Source organism: Peromyscus leucopus, chromosome 16_21 (genome assembly GCF_004664715.2).
Source record: "Peromyscus leucopus breed LL Stock chromosome 16_21, UCI_PerLeu_2.1, whole genome shotgun sequence".
NCBI lineage: Eukaryota > Metazoa > Chordata > Mammalia > Rodentia > Cricetidae > Peromyscus > Peromyscus leucopus.
The window spans coordinates 69,735,020-69,744,086 of NC_051084.1; positions in this window are offsets into that span (position 1 = coordinate 69,735,020).

Genomic DNA, 9,067 nt, shown 5'->3' on the forward strand with positions numbered 1-9,067 from the left:
CCAGGGAATACAGTTTCTTCTGCTTTCAGCATCTTAGTGGCCCATGGTTTTTTTGTGTGGGATTGAAGACTTGTGGTCTTCTTTACCATGTCTATTACTGTCCTTGTTCAGCTCATGATGAGCACAGGACTTTAAATACGGAAACATTGTTAGGCTGTTGAGAAAGTAATGCTGAAAAATTGAATTCCTAGCCCATGGCTACAAGTAGATCTTCCTATTTTAAGGAAAGAATGGAAGATGATCAGAGAGCAAGCAGAGCTCATGTGTTCTGAGGACATCAGTATTGTCTTCTGAATGACTATGCCATTTTAAATCCCCTATCTAACTTATATTAGCTAGCTCTACCTCTATATATTTTAGCTGTACAGAACAGTTGTCTTTGTTAATTCAGCCCTTTTGAACTCTACTTTGTCACAGGTTATTAAAAAATGTGTCAGTACATTCATGTTTATCTACTGGACTGAAAGTTAAAACCATAAACACAAAATCTTGTGGCTGAAGAGACAGCTCAGCCAAGCAACCGTGATGACCCAAGTTTAGTCTCTAGCAGTTGCATTGTGGTGTGCATTTGTAACCTAGTGCTGGGGATGTGGAGACGAGCAAGACTCTGGGGCTTACTGCTAATGGAATCAGTAAGCTTCAGGTCCCCAAAAGCGACCTTTCCTCAAAATATGGTCGACAGCACCTGAGGAATAATAGCTGAAGATGACCCTGACTTCCACATTCATTTGCATATTCTCTCTCTCTCTCTCTCTCTCTCTCTCTCTCTCTCTCTCTCTCTCTCCTTGCCACCCCTCCCAAGGTAGCCTAGGCTGGCCTGGAACTCACTATGTACCCCAGATTGGCCTTGACCTCACAGGAGTCCTCCTGTCTTAGCCTCTGGGATGCCGAGAATACAAGTGTGAGCCACCAGACTCAACTGCCTTCCTCCTTTTCATTAAAAAATTATCAGGACTGGCATGACAGCTCAGTGGGTAAAGGCACTTACCATGAAAGGCTGGAGACTTGAGGATGACTTCACTATGTAAAAGTGAAAGGAGAGAACTCACTGCACAAGGTTGTCATCTGACCTCCATATGTGGGCCATGGCATGTCTAGCATCCCATTATGCACACACACAATAATAAATATTTTAAATATCATTTATTTCTGAATGTGGTAGCTCACACCTGTGATCTCAGCACTAAAGAGACTGAAACAGTAGAAGTTAGTCCAACGTCAACCTGGGCTGTGTAGAGATCCTGTCTCAACAAAATGCAACAAAGTGAAACAAAACCTTCCCATCCTCTTCCCTTCTTCCCTCATTTCCTTCCTTCCTTCCTTCCTTCCTTCCTTCCTTCCTTCCTTCCTTCCTTCCTTCCTTCCTTCTTCCCTTTCCTCCCTCTTTTTTTTTTTTGGTTGTCTTTTATGAGAACTTGTTTGAATAGCCCAGGCTGGCTTTGAACTTGCAATGTAGTGAGGATGGCCTTGAATGCCTAACCTTCTTGCTTTAGTCTCTTGGAATTGCAGGTGTGTACCACATGCCTGGATCCCTTCCTTCTTTCTTGACTGTCTTGCTATGCTTCCTGGACTGACTTCAAATTCATGATCCTCCTACCTCAGTCTCATGAGTATGCTCCCATGTCAGGCTATGTTGAGTTTGACTAAATCTTGGCAACTTTCAATGAACTGATGTTATTGCTAGGCATAACCTAATGTTTCAACTGGAATTTAAGCTGTAGCTGGTGTTAGGGAGTTCCAATCCACTGGGAAAGACCAAAGACTCTATTTAAATTATAATTAGCTGAATTTTTATTTAAGCTGAAGCTGACCTTAGTTCCCATGGTCAGATTTAGAGCTAAGGTCCAGCTATAAGGGAAGAAAGCTTTTAAAGGCAGATTACAATGAGTTCATTCGTGTGGAATTTACAGTTGTGTGAAGATCTGCCTCACTCTCCCTTACATAGCAATAAGCAATAAGCAGAGCAATAATAAGAGTTCACAGAAACCAGAGCAAGTGGTTAACAATTTCATAACTGTTGTATATTGTGGGGATTGGGTAAGGAGTTGGAGTTGCTAAGTGCTTGTCTTTTAGGAATTTAGAGTGGATGCCTAGCACAGAGTGGAGTCTTCCTTATCCATCACACTGGCAGTGCCTGGAAGCCCTGCTGTCTGTTGAAGACCCGTTTGTTGTTGCCCGGCAGATATCTGGCTAGAAATCTCACCATTTCTCACTGGGGTATCTTTATTAATGTCCTGTCAATGAACCATTTTAGCTTACCTTTAGTTAAGGCTAGTATCTTAGCTCTTTGCTGATGTCTTACATTTGCGATGCAAACTTGAAGAAATAATCTTTAACTTGTAAACCCCACTATCATGAACTGTAGCCAAATTTGACCAGGGTTTGGTTGAAAAGCCAATGGCCTGATGGAAATTAGGCTCAGAGCACTTGGACCACTGATGGTAAGACACTTGCTTATGGTTGCACATTGACTTAGGCTGTGACAAGGTATATAGTATTGAGAATTATATGAACATCTCCCGACTCATGCTTCTTGTCTTTGGATTAATAAAGAACAGAGAACCACAATTTCAATCAAGCTTCATGCCTTCAATGGTTCCTAACTAACTCATCATTTATTTATTTTTTCTGCTACTTGCTGCAATGGCACATTCAAACTGTATTTATTCTGATAGATAGTACTGAGTTCTTGATTTTAATTGCAGTCAATCATAGTCTCCAGCAGGGCACATTCTGCCAGCCCCATGCGTCACTTATTCTAACTGCAGAACATTAGTAATTCTGGTTCACCAATCAGACCCCTCCTGGGAGTGAACTAAGAGCATTGGATATGAATAATCTGCTGCTCTCAGGGCTTATGACCTTGAAAAGACATTTAACCTTAAAAGCTGTGTGTGACCTTTCAAAATGGAGATAACACTGACTATTGATCAATGTGTAAGTTTGTTTTGATGTTTGTGAAAAGCTGTGTTAAATACCCAGCATTGTTTTATCTCAATAAAAGTTAGCCGGGCAGTGGTGGTGCACGCCTTTAATCCCAGCATTCGGGAGGCAGAGGCAGGCGGATCTCTTTAAGTTTGAGGCCAGCCTGGGCTACAGAGTGAGTTCCAGGAAAGGCGCAGAGCTACACAGAGAAACCCTGTCTTGAAGGGATCATCCATTGTAGGTACACTGTTTTCTCCATTTGCTAATATAGCCCCTGACTTCTTGGCTCTCCTTCATCCCTGTCATTCTTATTTTATTAACAGATATCTATTGCTAACTCAGATAAATTGGACAGGTCTCACTGCTTTACTGCTCAGCTTGTTCTAGGTTTTAAGATCAACTTTTAATTTTATTATTTATTTCTCTTTGTTAAAAACCTATTTAAAAATTGTATTACCGTGTGTGTGTGTGTGTGTGTGTGTGTGTGTGTGTGTGTGTGTGTGTGTGTGTGTGAATACTTGTCCATAGGTCAGAGGTGACTTTCTGGAGTCATTTCTCTCTTTCCACCATTGTAGGTCTTAGAGATTTAACTCAAGTCACCAGTCTTGGCATCTAGTGCCCTTACTCTCTGAGACATCTCTCTGACTCCCATTAATAATATTTTTATAGATTAAAAAAAGGCAAATATGCTTGGAGGTGTAGCTTGGTTGGTAGAGTTTGAACTCTATTTGTTTTTAAAAATTAACTTCAGGCAGCTCAGGCTGACTTTGAACTCATCATGTAGCCAAGGATGATCTGAATTTCTGAACTTCCTGCCTCTACCTCTTTTTAAATTATTTATTTATTTATTTTATATGAATGAGTGTTTTGTTTACATGTATCTTTGGTGTCAAAGAATCCAGAAGAGGGTCATCAGATCCCCTGGAACTAGAGTTACACAGGTTGTGAACTGCCACATGGGTACTGGGAACTGAACCTAGGTCCTCTGCAAGAGCAGCCAGTGCTCTTAAATGCTGAGCCATCTCTCAAGCCCCTTTATCCATTTCTTAAGTAGTAGTTCAAAATCTAATTTTGCCACTGTATTTCCAGAAGAAAATCATATGCTTTTTCTGTGAACTCACTTACTTCCTCCTGTACCTTCATAAGATGACAAGCATTCTGCATGTTATATAAGTAGCTGTAAGTGATCCTCTTCTCTCTTTAGTAGAGTTTTCCTGAGGATGAAGTATAAATTAGACCAGTCTAGTCCATTATCTGTAATACTGTAGTTTCTCAAAAAGTGTGGGGGAATTAAGGGAAAGTATTCTGATTAAACAGTGATAGTCTCAAAGGACTGGAAGAATAAAGACTGTCCTCTATGTCAAATCCCCACTAAGCTATTTATCCACCTGCATAAAACAGGTGGGGAGGCTAGCCCTCCTCACTGGGGGATCAGTGATTAGTTCTGCATTTAGGAATTTTTAACAGACACTTAGTCCCTAGCCAAGTGAAGATTTGAGAAAGAAAGAAATGTCACATGGCAAATAAAGACAAAATCTGACAGTGCACATGTCTCTGGCAACATTGACAAGGGCTCCTCTGCTGCTTGAGGAGGTAGCCATTATTTCAAGCAACTGGGCTAGCAAAACATGATTCATGGCTGTTGGAGAGAGTGAGCACAGAATAAACTCTTCAGTAGGCTTTAAAGAGGGAAGACAATGACTTCCACATATTCTCTAGAGGTGTTACAGTCCACTTGGTGTGGGAAGGAATTTGAATACCAGAGAGAAGGAAGTTGTAACACAGAAGCCACAGAAAGCATCTGAGGACGGGAAAAGGCCTTGGGCTGGCTGCATTGGATAGAGATGGAGAAGGCAGATGGTATCAGAACCTAAACACTCACCATCTGAGAGTGAGTAGAAATGAGAGTAAGGGATCATGAAGAAGAAATGCATGTCTCATTGGATAGCCCTGGAAAATGAACAAGACTGTCGGATCCCTCCCGTTTGTGGTCATGAGACTGGTCACTCAATTTTAGATGTTTATTTTTTCTTTTCTGTCTTTTTTCTCTCTTTCTTTTTTATTTTATCTTTTTTTTTTTTTTTTTTTTTTTGAGACAGGGTCTCATGTCGCCCAGGCTGACCTTGAACTGCCGTATAGCCAAGGATAACCTAAAACCCCTATTTCTCCAGCTTCTCCCTCTGAAGTGCCAACAATACAGACCTGAGATTCCATGCCCATTTAATTCATTTTCTTCATATACATCTGTTAGATTTGAAGAACTGACTTTGCTAGGGATGGCATTTTGCCCGAAGATAGTGAAAAGGATGGGCAAATGAGCTGAGTTCACACAAAGGACACTACTGGAGCAATGCTCCATGAAACAAAGGTGTGTGCGGAGGAAGTTGGTGGGATGACACTGAGTGGAATAGCAGGCCAGTAGTTTGCACTGTCCCAGTGAAACAAAACAACCTGGAGAATGGTTATGAAATAAATAAAAGCCAGAAAGAAAGGCATTTGACTAGAGCCCAGGGCACTTGCAAATGAAGTTCTAGAGTTGGAATAGTTGCGAGTTATCACATCATTTTGGGCGTGACAAGTCTGCTTGACTGGAGCGTGGAGAACAGGATTATTGAAGATGAATTCATGGAGTCTTGATGGATTTTGATACCATCCATTCACCTATTGCCAGGAGAGAGAGAAGACAGAGAAAGGGGAGAGATGGGAGGAGATAGAAAATTGGGAGAGAGAGAAGGGGGAGATGATGGAAGGGTGGGGGATAGGGTGGGAAGAGGGAGAGGGAAAGAAAGGAGGAGAGAGAGAGGGGTGGGAGGGAGAAGTGGGAGAGAAAGAGGAAGAAGGAAAGGGAGAGACACATATCTGGACCCAGGATTCATAATATGTTTAAATTATGATGAAATACAATATGCCTTTAGAAAATGCATGTACATACATTTTGTCATGTAATATGCAATCCACTCAGATAAATTTCTAGATAGCTGAATATTCAAATAGCTCCCATCCACCAAACATTTTATTCACAGGTGGGTTTACTGTAGATTCTTTTTGTACCTCCTTTCCTCCTCTCCCACCTTCCTGCCTCTGTCTCTCCTTACTTCCTTCTATATGCACATATATACAATTTATTATTACTTATCAGCTTTGGTTAAATATCCTTTTTTTAGAATTCTCTGAATGGAGGGCCAAAGAGAAGTGTTTCTTATTTCTAACAGTAGGGGGCACCCTAGCATTTCCAAACTTACCTAGGAACCTTAGTTGACTACAGAGTGGATGCAGTCGGCTCAACTTTACTTTCTGATAAAGAGAATGCTCAAACTGGAGGAAGGACCATTTTACATCACACTTAGAAAATACGAAGTGACCCATGAAGTTTATTTAAAAACTATTTAATTAGTGTAATGTAGTAATGAACATTTAAAATAAGTAGTGTAGAAATGAACATTTAAAATAAGAAAGTATGGGGAATCAATTTTTATTTTTATTTTTCAGACAGGGTCTTCCTACGTAGCTGGGGCAGATCTGGAGTTCATTATGTAGATCAGGCTGGCCTTGAACTCACAATCCTTCTGCCTTAATTCTCTGAGTGCTGGGAAATAAAGTTTTTATAGATTTGGGACAGCTTTGTTGATAGTAAAATATATTAAATTGACAAAAACTCCAAGAAGCCATTGTTCCTTAGCTTGGGCAAATAAACAATTCATTTTTTAAATAGCAAACTAACAAGATGGGAAACTTACTAGAAATGTTATGTGGGATGGAAAGGATACTTTAATTTTATGTAATTACTCTGTAATAATGTAATAATAATGAAAACCCACTGTGGTAGGCATGAAGAACTGGGCCAGCTAGAGGTTAACACTCCAATCATAAACTAGAAGGGCATTTTTTTTCTCTGATGAAACATTTACAATAATAACCCTGTAAAAAAGTAATGGGATCTATTTAAAGCTCATTTATTTCCCAGCTAAGTGGCAATTTCCCATCACTCAAAATGCTAATACTTCCCCCTGAAGCCCTAGGGATAAGCCAACTCATGTGTGTTCATTAAAAAAAAAACATGCTTAAAATAAGCAGGTGAGTCTGTTTTAATAATTTCTGTCCTGCCAGCAATAAGACAGTCTCAGTTGCAAATAAATACATCAACAAACAGATTTTCTTTAAAGCACACAGGGTCTCATATCATTCCCAAATTAGCCAATTTGCATGATGCTATTGGAGGAGCTAATTAAAAAGTGTGTTTAGAGTAGGAAATGTTTCCTTTGAGTCATCTAGAGCTTAGCTTGTATTCCACCTCTAACAGGCTGAGGTACTTCTGCCTGAGCTGAGGAAGAATTGTATTCAGTCCCCTTTGGAGTGAACTTAGGTGCCATGTCAATATGAAACTAATCGTTGAACACTTATCTTTTAAATCAGGCATTCTGTTGTTTTTTAAAAAATGATAAGCAGCACTGGTTACCATACAGAAAGGTCATGAGGCCTAAGCATCTAGTATCAGAGTTTTATTGGGGGGGGGGGCACAAAAGAACCAGGCCTGGGGAAGAAGCACATGCAGAGAACACAGAGAGAGAACAGAGAAGAGATAGTGGTGGTGGGGGGAGAGAGCAGAGAAGAAGGGAGTAGTTTTTGTCCAGCTTTTTAAGGGTTCTTGTGAACATTCTCAGGTGGGCTTACAAAGCTATGCCACACATGCTGATTGCGTGACTACACTGTGTGTATGTAATCACCAGCGCACGCTGATGACATAAGACACAAGACTCCTTGCTTAGCTGCTGAACTGGGCATGTGTGGCCATGCAGCTGGAGTGGGGGCAGAGTCCTAACATGTCCCCCATAGCTGTATTAGTAAGGGTTCACTAGAGGAACAGAACCAATGAGATGGGGGAAAAGTATGTAAGAGTTTATTATCATTTACATTAAAAAGCAATATCATTTGTGTCACACCCAAGAACCTGAGAACCCTGTAGTTGCTCGGCCTTGAGGCTGGGTGCCTCAGCAGTTGGGAGAGCCCCACACTGGCTCTCTCCCATTGGGGAGGTTGACTACCTGGAAGTTGCTCAGTCCTCTAGGCTGATTGCTTTAGCAGCCTCAAACTGTGCCCAAACTGTGAAAAGTTCCTAAAAAACAGCTAGTCATTTGTCCACAATGAAAGCATGGATGTGCTGGTTCTGATAGCAGTGAGGGAATTATCATCAGCAACAGTGCACATTAACTCAGTGGCTATAGGGAAGGTCATGGCCAACAAGAAGCCAAGATGATCTTTCTTCTACTATGCTCTTTTTTTCTTGGTGCTACCAGAAGGTGCCAGCCACAGTCAGGCTGGGTTTTCCTACACCAGCATGGCAATCTGAAGACCTCAGGCAAGGCTCCCCGTTCAGGTGTTCTAACTTGTGGTGAGTTGGTATTAAAGCTAGTTCTAATAGTCTCTAAGTCACAGGTGGTTAGCCAGTAACTTAAGTATACTATCTTTTTCTAGAGAACAGCCTGTGGTTTGTTCTGTGGATATATCTTTGTGATTAGAGTGTATGGTTCATGGTGGGTTGTCCTTTGACATCTACACGTATGTCCCCACACATTCATACAGACATATACACCACACAAAGCATCAATGTTTAAGGAAATAAAAAAAAGTTATCAAAAAGGATGAAGTTTTGAGGAGGACTCCTTCACCTTTATACACATGAGGTGGGGTTTCAGTTGAACTCCTGGATGGTTGTCTTTCCTCGGTTTATACCATTGTGGAGTTTGTATTGGGAAAGTATCTAGTGTTCACTACAACTGTTTTCACTTCAGTTGCTTGCCATCTTTGTGCACCAGAGGCCACACTTGTCTTCACAGGGTGTCAGCTGAGTATGCTCGCTATCCTGACACTCTTAGATTGTACCCCCTAGGGTGGCTAATATTCTGGTTGGTGGTGTCTTTATGATTATTTGGAATATGGGATATGGGAAGCAGCCAAGTCCTGAGATCTGAACAGGATGATGACCTATCTTTGTACTCTCAAGATCTCCTGAGTAATAATCATCATGCTGGAGGGCACAGCAAGCACACTGCAGCAGAGTTCCCAGTATTTACAGTAGTGAGTAACAGGTTTCTTGATGGGTGGATCCACCCACTATCTTCAGGCTCAGAACTCTCTTTCCCCC